Source organism: Choloepus didactylus, chromosome 12 (assembly GCF_015220235.1).
Source record: "Choloepus didactylus isolate mChoDid1 chromosome 12, mChoDid1.pri, whole genome shotgun sequence".
In the NCBI taxonomy this organism is placed as follows: Eukaryota; Metazoa; Chordata; class Mammalia; order Pilosa; family Megalonychidae; genus Choloepus; species Choloepus didactylus.
Genome location: NC_051318.1, coordinates 7851626 through 7864431, shown reverse-complemented (window position 1 = coordinate 7864431; position 12806 = coordinate 7851626). Strand labels below are relative to the sequence as shown.

Sequence of the window (12806 nt, the reverse complement as noted above, 5' to 3'; positions counted from 1 at the left end):
TTTGGCCTGAGACCAGTGCATCCCCAGTGCTGTGGATTCCAGAATGCACAGCTCCTTGTCCTTGAGGGATTCAGAGGCCTGGAGTAATCTTGAGAACTCTAATTTTTCCAGAGGTGTGAGCCACTCATTTACTGTGAGATGGAGCTTATCACCAGTGCAGTGGGGGGAAAGGGGCAGGGGAATCCCTTTGTCATGCTTTGCACCACCCCACTAAGACCCCGTGGCCCCGTGGAGTATCCTCTTACCCTTCCGGACTCAGCAGTGTGGTTCGGCACTGTTGTTACAGGAGCTGGGTGGGATGAGCCAGCGTGAAGTCTAAAATGCTGGTCTGAGGCACAGCGGTAGAATTCCGTGTTGCAGAGGACCACGTGAAACTCGGCTTTCAGGGCCTGGGCCATGTTCTCGGTTCTTTTCTGGGTCAGACAAGGCCCTGCACCCCCAGGTTCTCTCCAGATCAGGAATCTGGCACAAGGGGGCAGAGCCGCTTCAGGAGACTTGAGTCCAAGCCTACTGCAGTCGGTTAATGGGATAGGGCTCACTTACAAAACAGAAAACTTGCCATGAAATGCTTTCTGCCTGCATGGTGTGGAACACACACTTAGAAAGACACAGCATCTCTAAATGTATGCTTATCATCTTCAGTAGTTATATGAGTTACAGTGTGAGAGAAGAATCATATATACTTTTTTAGCCTAGACCCTAATTATCAAACTTATCTAGAAGTAATTGCTGCATATATCCTTACAAACCCCATGCCACTAAGGAAAATATAGACTTCACAAATTAAAAAGTATATTTTATTAATTCATATAATCTCTATAAAGAAATCACTGATGTTTCAACAACTTAATGTTACATGGAATGACTAAAAGAAACAGAAAAATATAAAAAGTGAATTAGGAGGAAAACGACTTTTTTTTTTCCTTAGCAGGTATTATGAGAAAATGTTACTCTTGGGAATTATTCCTAGAAGCTGGGTCTGTAACTTCTTATGCCATTTTCAAAAGGGCATTAAAATATGAGGAAATAGACAAACAAATAAGTTGTGTTTTTTTGTTTTGTCTTTTTTTAAATCTCCCCAAGCAGCTAATGCAACAACTAAATAAATTAGTCAAGGGCTGCAAAAGACTTCCCATGAGTTGCAAGCATGCACCAGCCATCTGAAGTGAGGCCAGGGTCAGGCCCCAGACCCTTCGCTTGGCTGACTTGGTCTCTGGTGAAGACTGTTTCTTGGGAAAGGAACTATTTCTCTGTGCCAGTGAGCCTTGGCTTGTATCTGTCCATAAGGGAACTGCACAGAGCAGCGTACAGCCCCACCTGTCATCTGCACATAGGCCCATCCCTGCTCTTTACGTCTTATAATCAGATCCTGTCTCCAGGGAGCCTGGTTTGGGTTCTGCCATGGTGGGCCTAAGCCTCGTTATTGGTTATCGTTTGTAAGTGTTTAGTCATGAGAGAGCTTTCCAGTGGTACTTGCAAAAGTAATAATGATGTCTGGCATATTCAAGTTTTTACTGCGCATTGATGTAATCCTCATAATGGCCCTGAAAAAGACGCTTTTATTGGCACTTCCTACTTTATAGGAGACCGGGGCACGGGGAGAGTGAGTAGGTGAGTGACCTTCCCCGTCCCATGTCACAGGCTATTTGTGAAGGGTCACTGACCCTTCAATTGTACGAGATGGGCTTTCACCATCATAGGTACTTTCCACTACCCATTTCAAAGATGGAACTGATTTTTCAAAGCCTCAGTTTCCTCATTTATAAAATGGGCCTACTTTTAGCTCTGCTGAAAACTCCAGAGGGATATTATGAATTTCATTCATAATATGAATTATGAGTAATGTTTACGCACTGCTCTTTAAACTATAAGGCATGGTCTAATTCAGGTATTATTGCTATCATGATTATCCCTTGGAACTCTGCTTTAGTGAACAGGTGAGGCCTAAATTATATTTTTCCTTGAAATTATCATTCCAAGGAATGGTAAGGAATTACTGTTAGAATTTTCTAAAAACCCCAGATTGTATTTTGCTTCTTGACAGACATTTTCTGGGTTTTGTTTTTCCTCTGGAGGGAGCAAGGAAGCACGTCATTAGGAACCCTGCTAGAGAGCTTTCTGGCTTGTCTCTAAGAGCATTTAATTCAGAAACTCTACTCCCAGGGTTGTGCTGATATCCTCATTCAGCCTAGTGCATGAGGACATTTTGAGATAAATTCTTAATCATGTAGAATGAATTCTTTTCAGAGCAGAGGCCAGGGGAAAATATGCTTCCTGGCTTTAATGATTACTGTTCTAGTTTGCTAATGCTGCCAGAATGCAAAACACCAGAAATGAATTGGCTTTTATAAAGGGGATTTATTTGGTTACACAGTTACAGTCTTAAGGCCATAAAGTGTCCAAGGTAACGCAATTGGGTGCCTTCACTGGAGGATGGCCAATGGCGCCCAGAAAACCTCTGTTTGCTGGGAAGGCGCATGGTTGGCATCTGCTCCAAAGTTCTGCTTTCAAAACGTCTTTCTCTTGGGATGTTCCTCTCTAGGCTGCAGTTCCTCAAAAATGTCACTCTCAGTTCCTCTTGGGGTGTTTTTCCTCTCTTAGCTTCTCCGGAGCAAAAGTCTGCTTTCAACGGCTGTCTTCAAGCTGTCTCTCATCTGCAGCTCCTTTCTCAGTTCCTGTGCGTTCTTCAAAGTGTCCCTCTTGGCTATAGCTCCTCTTCAAAATGTGACTCTCAGCTGCACTAAGTTCCTTCTGTTTGTCAGCTCATTTGTATGACTCCAGTGGTTTAATTCAGACCCACCCTGAATGGGTGGGGTAACACCTCCATGGAAATTATCCAATCAGAGTCATCACCCACAGTTGGGTGGGGCACATCTCCATGGAAATACTCAAAGAATTACAATCTAATCAACACTGTTACCTCTGCCCACACAAGATTACATCAAAGATAATGGAGTTTTGGGGAACATAATACATTCAGACCGGCACAGCTACCTTATTTGTGCATGATGAAAGTGCTTGCTTGTAGGCTGCTTTTTCTCCCAGAACATTCTAGAATGTGAGTTACATGATTGAATTACAAGAACACTTGAAGTCACAGTAAATCAAACGCCATCACCTGAACCTCGGCGAGGGCTGCGGCAGGTGCGGGACCGAGTGGCCTGGCTGCACACTGAGCTGGCCGCGTGACGGCCTCTGGCATCAAGAGGAAGAATCGAGTATCACTGCAGAGATGGACAAGGGGCCGGGATGCGCCTCTTCCCAGACAACGCTCAATCCCATGCAATAAAGAGATAGGGAATGGGGACCAATTAGGAAAGATCACCTTTCTTAAACTCGGTCAAACCATTTTTTAAAAAAGAAGAAATCAAAACTGTGTTAGTCTTTCAAAATGGGGACTTTTTTTGACTCCACAAGTACTCAGGACTAGATTTGTATACAAAATGCTTTTTAGCTGGTAATACATCAAGACCATTTTTGTGGGTGAGTGTTTTCCTTTTCTCCCCCCCCCCCAAATAATTTTTGAGCTACAACTTTTGCTCAAATTATTAATTTGTCAGATTTTATAGCCACACCAATGTGATTTTATTTAGTCTTGTTAAAGTGCTATGAAGTTCAATGTGACTCAGTTCTTCCTTAGACTTCTCTGTCGGATTCAATATGCTATTCATTCATCATAAATTAATCCTAAAATCCAAACTCATGTAGCTAGCTCAAAGGGATCAGCATGCAAATAATTTATTTGAAAAATAAAGTTTCCTCTTTGAATGCTTAGAACCTCATCTGTACTTGTTGTAAAGTAACTTAAAACACAAAACTGTGCAACTATCCAGAATGAATCTTTATTAAATTTACTGGGTATATATAAATATGATTTTGTTTTTGATGTTGACATAAAATCAGTCTATGCAGTTATAGTCTTCATGTGGATATTCCTCATGTCGACGTCCCCCTTGGGTGTGTACTGCCTTGTTCTCCTGTCCACAGTTCAGCCTGCTGCACTTTTCTAGATGAGCCCCCCACCCCCACCCCAGGGCCCTAGACACACCCTGGGGACGGGATTAACCTTCTCTATCAAATTCAGTTTCTTTTATTTCAGGATACTCCTAGTTCTCAAGAAACTGCATATAATCTTTCCCATTTGATTATGTTTCAACCTCTCGAAGGCAGTGGAATATTTTATACCTCTTTCAGTGCCCATTGCTTAATAGACGTGTCTTTATAGTATGAATTATTATGTCTTCTTACTTTCTGACTCCTCTCAATTAAATTTTTTTTTCCTCTTGGGCAGACAGTAATGGCTTCATTTGTGTCTATCTTTCTTCTCTTTTCTCAAATCCATCCCAGCGTCACCCATTGCAGGAAAAATTCAGAGATCAAATGGAGTCTGCTGACATTTGCCGTGACACAGAAGTATAACTGACCATAGAAGGCCCTTTCATGGCAGTCAGAGATAAAGGGGGAAAAGCTTAAAAAAGAAATGTGATCTCTTAAGTTAGGAACATTGTCTTTAAATTTCTTTGAAAAGTCTAGAGCTGGTGATTCTCAGCCCTATTGAAACTAATTCCCCCTTTTATTTCCAATTTTTTGCCATGTCTCCTTTACTATCCAAACATACTCCAATACACCCATACATCTAACTTTTAAACAAATCTATATTTAAATACCTATCTGTAATATTAAAGGGAAAGGTAAGGAAAGTAATTCAGGGTAAACTGACACTGTTACAGAGGAAGACATGCTGAACTAACTGAACCCCGAGGCCACCGTGAATGCACAGCCCCCAGGCAGACCAACACAGGTGTGGGCCATACGTGAACTAGACATGTCACAGTTTTCCAAATTGATGACTAATTCTTGTTAAAGCTCTAAACAAAAAAGTACAGTCTTCCCTCAACTTGCATAGTAGTTGCATTCCTTGAAACTTGAAAAGATACTGAAACTGTAAAAAAAAAAAAAAACACTTTGTTTAGATGTCAAACACTTAGATTTCAGGCTTAGATACTTGTAAATGAGTTTTTCATTTACAGGTTTGTCAAAGGGAGGTGGGACATGGGACAGCTCTTCATTGCGCAGGTAGCTCCCTGCTTTGCAGGACAGCTAGCAGTTCTGCCTCCTGCCCACGAAGTGCCAACGACACCTGCCCCCATGACAAGGATGACCGAAAACATCCCCATAGATTTCAAAAAAGTCCCCTGAAGGGCAGTATCACACTCACTGAGAACCACTCCTGCAGAGCATTGACTTTGCCTGGTGGTAAGTCAGGTGACGATTATAGAAGCCCACCTGTGATGGCCACCGTGCTGAAAGATCACCATTGGTCTCACCACTAGACTATAAGCATCTCGAGTGCCAAGACAGTATCTTACTGCATCCAAGGGTCCAACACTGTGAAGGCAGTTAACTGGCGCTTGATAGCCCTCTGTTGAATGAATGAAACTCCTGTCCTCTATCCTATTTTCAGAGGAATTGATATCACTTTCCTTAATAATACATACCAATTTTATGAAACTTCATTGTTAAGATGTTACTATCAAGCTATTAAATGCTGGATCATATAAACCTAGAAAATAGCCCTTGATCTGTGCCTAAGGAGCAGATTGTCCTTCTTTGCATATTGGATTTTTTATTAATATCATTTTAACACATGTTAAAAGAGAGAGAGAGAGAGAGATGTTAGCAACATCTACAGACCCCGTGGGGTATTTTTCCTTTTTTTTTTTTTTAATTCTTTCCCATTATTATGCAGAGCTTCTTAAGTCCAGTAGGGCTTTATTATCTATTTGGAGAGGTGGACTACCAAATGCAAAACCATTAGTCAGCAGCCAGGTGCCCGTGGAGTGTTCATCATTAAATTCAGCAAGAGACGAGGGAAGAGATTTTCATGAGCAATCAGGATGGTCAGAAAGTTCATAGGATGGTAGGACTTGAACCCTTCGGTGATGGATAGAATCTCAAGTAGTGCAGAGGACCACATCCTAGACGAAGGGGGAGGGATGTGACAAAGGCTTGTAGTTGGAAAGGAACGTCATAGTTTTAGAAGGGGGGCATTGGCGGCTGGAGAGAGGATCCTGGTGGTGGTGGTGGGTGGGAGGCGGGGGTAGGCAAGCAGGCCTAGACCAGAGTTTGCCTGCAGGGAGAGAACGGTAGGGAAGATGGGTTGGCAGGGTGGGGACCAGATCTGGAAGATTATTCAGACTTGATCAAGAATTACTTTAAAAGACTTTATGTTAACTATGTTACTTTTTTATTTTTTAATATTCTCTTCAGAGTTTGCTTGTTTTCCATTTTATGTGTTGGTGTCAGTGAAAATGTTCTTGGTCAGAGTTTGGATAGAATGCTGAGTGGTCATATTAAGCAAGTAGCCAAAAGGAAGAATTAGATAAGAGAAAATGTTAACTTGTGTTATTATATTATATTTTATTATCACCATTCTTGCTTTCATTAACACAAATATTTTCTCCTTACAACATTCTGTAAATGTTGAATTTGGGTGGCAAAAGGGACAAGAATAGGGGGGATAAGAGGTGTATAGTTTAGGTTTTCTTTTTTCTTTTTCTTTTTTCTTATTTTTTATTGGAGTAATGAAATGTTCTAAAACTGATTTTGGTGATGAATGCACAACTATGTGATGACACTGTGAGCCATTGACTGTATACTTTGGATGAATTGTATGGTATGTGAATATATCTCAATAAAATTGCACTTAAAAACCAAGAGGATAGGAGCTGCCTTTCAAATGTTCTGGAAGTCAGTTCTCCAGTTATGCTTTTGCAATTGGTCAGGTTTTTTCTGCTGCGTGCTTTCAGTTTTAGAAGAGTCTGATAAGATGAGTAAGCACCGTTTCTCAAAGTGCCCTCTTGGAAATGCTGGTGGCGCTCGTGTTCAAGCACAGCCCCCTTGGGTGGCTCTTGGGCAGCAGCCCCGGCCCTTCCCACCCGCCCTGTCCCGGGCTCCGTCTTGGGCTGCGGGCTCGCTTAGAATCTGCTCGGAACCACCCGGCAGCCTGTCACGTCGGGGCCAGGCCACCTCTTCTGCTTAAAGGGCTGCATTTCTTGGTGGGGACCTTATTTATCCACCTCAGGAGGACCACTTTATATGATATGATACTAGGAATGTCGGCAAGAAAGCCGAGAATACATTAAGGACAGACTCTCCCTCGATTCAACAGTGATGATGGACATGAGGAACTTTTGCTCTCCCTTTTCCGCTCTCCCCAAGCCCCGTGGGACGAGCTCCAGCACGGACTGGCCCTCTTTGGGGGCCTTGAAGTAACCTGGAAGTAAGGCCAGTCAGGGAGTCAGTGGAGTCATCTGGATTTAAAAGGCTGTAAACGTTATTCCGGACAATATAAAAGATCCTTTTCCCAAAAATTTTCAGAGAAGGATATGAAATCCAAAATATATAAGGGCAAAGACTGACAGTGGCAATCTAACACAAAATTTTAAGATATTCTGATTGGCTTAAGATACCACTTAAGAGAAAATATTTGTAATTTATATAATATACAAGGGTTAAGATCCTTAATGTACAAATTAATAAATTTGTTCCTAAGATCATTATGAAAAAGACTAACAGACCAATTTTTAACATGGACAAAGAAAATGAGCTGGGAATATACAATAGTGTAAACAGAAAAGGCTAATCATTATATGAAAAGATGCTCAAAATCAACTGTCATCACAGAAATATAAATTAAGACAACAGCAAGGTCCCATTTTTACCCTTATCAGAATCAGAAATATTTTTAAAAGACTGATATATCAAGTGTTTGCAAAGATGTTGGGAAAGTATATTATTGATAAAGTCCAAGTTTCTACAGCCTTTGTGGAGGACAGTTTGGCGGTACCTATCAAAATATTGAATGTGCATAAACTCTGTCTCAGCAAATTGAAACCATTCTCAGGCCCTATCTTTTTTTAATTTTTTAATGCAATTTTATTGAGATATAGTCACACACCATATAATCCATCCAAACTATATAGTCAGTGGCTCACAGTATCATCATATAGTTGTGCATTCATCACCACAATCAATTTTAGAATATTTTCATTACTCCAAAATAAAGAAACAAAAAAGAATGAAAGAGGACCCCTGCCTCACACCTTATACAAAAATTAATTCAGCATGGATCAAAGATCTCAATCTAAGAGACTGCACCATAAAGCACCTAGAAGATAATGAAGGGAAACATCTTCAAGACCTTGTTTTAGGAGGTCACTTCTTAGACCTTACACCTAAACACAAGCAAAGAAAGGAAAAACAGATAAATGGGAACTCCTCAGAATTAAAAGCTTCTGTACCTCAAAGGAATTTGTCAAAAAGGTAAAGAGATAGCCAACTCAATGGGAGAAAATATTTGGAAACCATCTATCTGATAAGAGACTGATATCTTGTATATATAAAGAAGTCTTACAACTCAATGACATTAGTACAAATAGCCCAAATATAAAATGGGCAAAAGATATGAAAAGACATTTCTCTGAAGAGTAAATACAAGTGGCTAAAAAACACATGAAAAATAAATGTTCATCTTCGCTAACTATTAGGGAGATGCAAATCAAGACCACAATGAGATACCATCTCACACCAATGAGAATGGCTGCCATTAAACAAACAGGAAACTACAAATGCTGGAGAGGATGTGGAGAAATTGGAACTCTTATTCATTGCTGGTGGGACTATATAATGGTTCAGCCACTCCAGAAGACAGTTTGATGTTTCCTTAGAAAACTAAGTATTAAGTTACCCTACAATCCAGCAATTTCACTTCTCAGTATTTACCCAGAGGCGCTGAAGCAGTGACACGAACAGATGTGTGCACACTTATGTTCACAGCAGCATTGTTCACAATTGCCAAGAGATGGAAACAACCCAAATGTCCTATATCAGATGAGTGGATAAACAAAATGTGGTACATACATATGATGGAATACTACTTAGTAGTGAGAAGGAACGAGGTCATGAAGCATATGACAACATGGATGAACCTTGAGGACATAATGTTGAGTGAAATAAGTCAGATACAAAAAAGAGAGACATTGTATGTTACCACTAATGTGAACTCTATTGTAGAATATAGGGGACCTAGAGATAGCAGTTAGTGAAGGGGGAACGATAATCTAATCAGAATGGATAAAATATTGAGGGTAATCTTAATGATATGGGAATGCTCAGGAATGACTATAGTTTGTTAATTTTCTTGTGGTATGGTAGGAGCATATTAAAAGCAATGAATTTATTTCAGGATATTTGTTTTTCCTATTCCTTTGTTTTATTTTTGCTGGATTTCTTTTTTAATAAAGTTAATTTTTAAAAATTCATTTAAAAAAGAACACCAGGCTTTGGGGGTCAGCGCAGAGATTCAGTCGTGAAGTCTTAGTCAGGGTTTCTCCATCAGCGACGCGGTGAGCTAGCCTGCTTGTCTTCTGGGGCTGGGCTTCCAGGTGATTTTACGAGGTGCTGCTCTCCGTAGGATGCTGACATTGTTGGCCGCACAGGTCTACACCATCTTGACTGTCCAGTTCTTTGCAATCTTAAAACTGCTGCCTGAAGAAACAGACATTTTAGCATATAATTTTGAAAATGCATCTCAAACATTTGATGAATTTCCTGCAAGATTTGATTATAGACTTCCAGGCAAAGGTTTAAAGGGTTTTCTGATTAACTCAAAACCAGAGAATGCCTGTGAACATATAGAGCCTCCACCACTAAAAGATAATTCATCTGGCACTTTCACCATATTAATTAGAAGCCTTGATTGCAATTTTTTTTCCTTTTTTTTTTAATTCAGTTTTATTGAAATATATTCACATACCATACAATCATCCACGGTATACAATCAACTGTTCACAATACAATCATATAGTTATGCATTCATCACCACAATCTATTTCTGATTGATTGAAATTTTAATATAAAGGTTTTAAATGCACAGAGAGCAGGATTCAAAGCAGCTATAGTTCACAATGTTGATTCTAATGATCTCATTAGCATGGGATACTGCTACATTGAAGTGTTGAAGAAAATTGACATGCCTCCATCTTTACTGGTGAATCATCAGCTAATTCCTTGAAAGATGAATTCACATATGAAAAAGGAGGCCACATTATTTTAGTTCCAGAATTCAGTCTTCCTCTGGATACTACCTAGCCCCCTTCCAAATCGTAGTGGGCATCTGTCTCATCTTGATAGCCATTTTCATGATCACAAAATTTGCCCAGAAGAGACACAGAGCTAGAAGAAACAAGACTTCATAAAGAAAATCCCTATACATAAATTCAAGACAGGAGATGAGTGTGATGTGTGTGCCATTTGTTTGGACAATTATGAAGATGGAGACAAGCTCAGAATCCTTCCTAGTTCCCATGCTTATCACTGCAAGTTTGTAGACCCCTGGCTAACGAAAACCAAAAAATCCTGTCCAGTCTGCAAACAAAAAGTTGTCCCTTCTCAAGGCGATTCAGACTCTGACAAAAATAGTTAAGGAGAATATGAAGTATCAGAACACACCCCTTTACTTAGACCTTTGGCTTCTGAGAGCACCCAGTCATTAGGTGCTTTATTGGATCACACTCACATCAGAACGTGACGGAATCTTGAGACTATGAGGAAGATGACAATGAAGACACCGACAGTAGTAAGGCAGAAAATGAAGTTAATGAACACTGTGTCATGGTTCAGCTGCAGCCTAATGGTGAACGGCATCACAACATAGCAAATACAGTTTGGCCTTCAGAGGGCATTTGGTTTATTTCCTTTTAAAATGTTTATTTAGCTATTGTTCCGGTTTACTAATGCTGCCTTTTCGCAAAACACCAGAAATGGATTGGCTTTTATAAAGGGGGTTTATTTAGTTACAAAGTTACAGTCTTATGGCCACAAAGTGTCCAAGATAAGTCATTAGCAATCGGGTACCTTCACTGGAGGGTGGCCAATGGTGTCCGGAAAATCTCTGTTAGCTGGGAAGGCACGTGGCTGGTGTCTGCTCCAAAGTTCTGGTTTCAAAATGGCTTTCTTCCAGGGCGCTCCACTCTAGGCTGCAGCTCCTCAAAAATGTCACTCTTAGTTGCTTTTGGGGCATTTGTCCTCTCTTAGCTTCTCCGGAGCAAAAGTCTGCTTTCAACAGCCGTCTTCAAACTGTCTCTGTAAGCTGCAGCTCCCCTCTCAGCAACTGTGCGTTCTTCAAAGTGTCCCTCTTGGCTGTAGCAAGCGCGCTCCCTCTGTCTGAGCTTATATAGTGCTCTAGTAAACTCATCAAGGCCCACACTGAATGGGCGGTGCCATGCCTCCATGGAAATTATCCAATCAGTTATCACCTACAGTTGGGTGGGGTGCATCTCCACAGACACACTCAAAGAATTACAATCTAACCAACACTGATATGGCTGCCCACACAAGATTGTGTCAAAGATAATGTCATTTTGGGGGATATAATACATTCATACTGGCACAGGTATATATTTTGATTGTTTTGCTCCCTTCAGAGATTTCTATAGAAACAAATTATTTGGTATTCTACAGTTTAATCAAATGACTGAAACAGGTTTTTTGTTCCAGTATTTATCTTCAGGAGTGTACTTCCATTTTCATACGAAGTAAGAGAAAGGTGCTGTTCCTCAAGCATCAAATCAATTCTCCTTTTGGAGTGAAATATATAGCCAAAATGTTTAAAAAAAATTCCTTAGTAAAGCTTGCAGACCTAGATCACAGTATACCAGTGTTTTCTTTTACCACACAAGGTCCATGCTGCTGCCACCTAGCATAAGCTAAGCTAACTGCCATCTGCATAAGTCACAGAGAGTTGCTGAGCTGAATAATTTCTGTTTGGTATGTCCCCAAATTGCCACCATTAGTGAGAGGCAGCAAGGTACCGTTGTAATGCTTTTTTCCTCCCATCAGTACCACAAAGAAAAACATATACGTAAAGCTGTGTTTTTCCCTCCTATTCCCAAGTAGTCTGTTCCTGACAGAACAGTCTATACTAGTGCAGATTTCAGAAGTTTAAGGTTTTTAATACTATAGTGTTACGTATGAATTTGATTCAGCAGCTAAAGTAATAAGTCTCTGAACTTTACTTACTGAATTTCAGTATTATTAAGGGTTTTATGTGGTTGTGATCAAAGTAAAAAGAAAACTCTGCATAAACATAACAAACTTCAACTGTTGACACTCAAATCGTATACCTTTTAATAAAGAGCATCTTATGCTTATTAGTGCTGTAAACTATGTACAGAAGAAAATCATTTATTTCAAGTATTGGATTTGAAAATAAGTGCCTATGTTTAACAGAATTAAAGATGTATTTAACAACATATTATGAAAAGTTAAATTATATAACATCATAACTACGTAAACTATATAGACCTATGTATAATCAAAAATCTAAGGATTTTTACATGGCCTTGTATGAGGGGAGTTTGAATGTTAATAAACACATTTTCCACTTTAAGAACCAGCAAAAAGAAAAAAGTAAAAGAACACCCAAAACATCCCATACCCCTCTCCCCCCCCCATTATTTATATATATTTTTGCCTTTATTTCATTGCTCATCTGCCCATACACTGGATAGAGGGAGTCAATCACAAGATTTTCACAATTACACAAACGATAAAAGCTATATAGTTATACAATCATCATTAAGAATCAAGTCTACTGGATCACAGTTCAACAGATTCAGGCATTTCCTTCTAGCTATTCTAATACACTAGGAATATCTGTATAATGCATAAGAATAACCTCCAGAATGAACTCTTGACTCTATTTGAAATCTCTTAGCCACTGAAACTTTTGTTTCATTTCTTTT

General features: G+C 39.8%; 1 protein-coding gene and 1 pseudogene across 2 annotated transcripts in view; both read left to right on the top strand.

Annotated features, from left to right (window-relative positions):
* FRY (FRY microtubule binding protein) overlaps nucleotides 1–12806 on the top strand; it is a 432465-nt gene that overhangs the window by 141840 nt on the left and 277819 nt on the right. The gene's annotated exons all lie outside the window — the stretch shown is intronic.
* LOC119506968 lies at nucleotides 6867–10726 on the top strand (annotated as a pseudogene).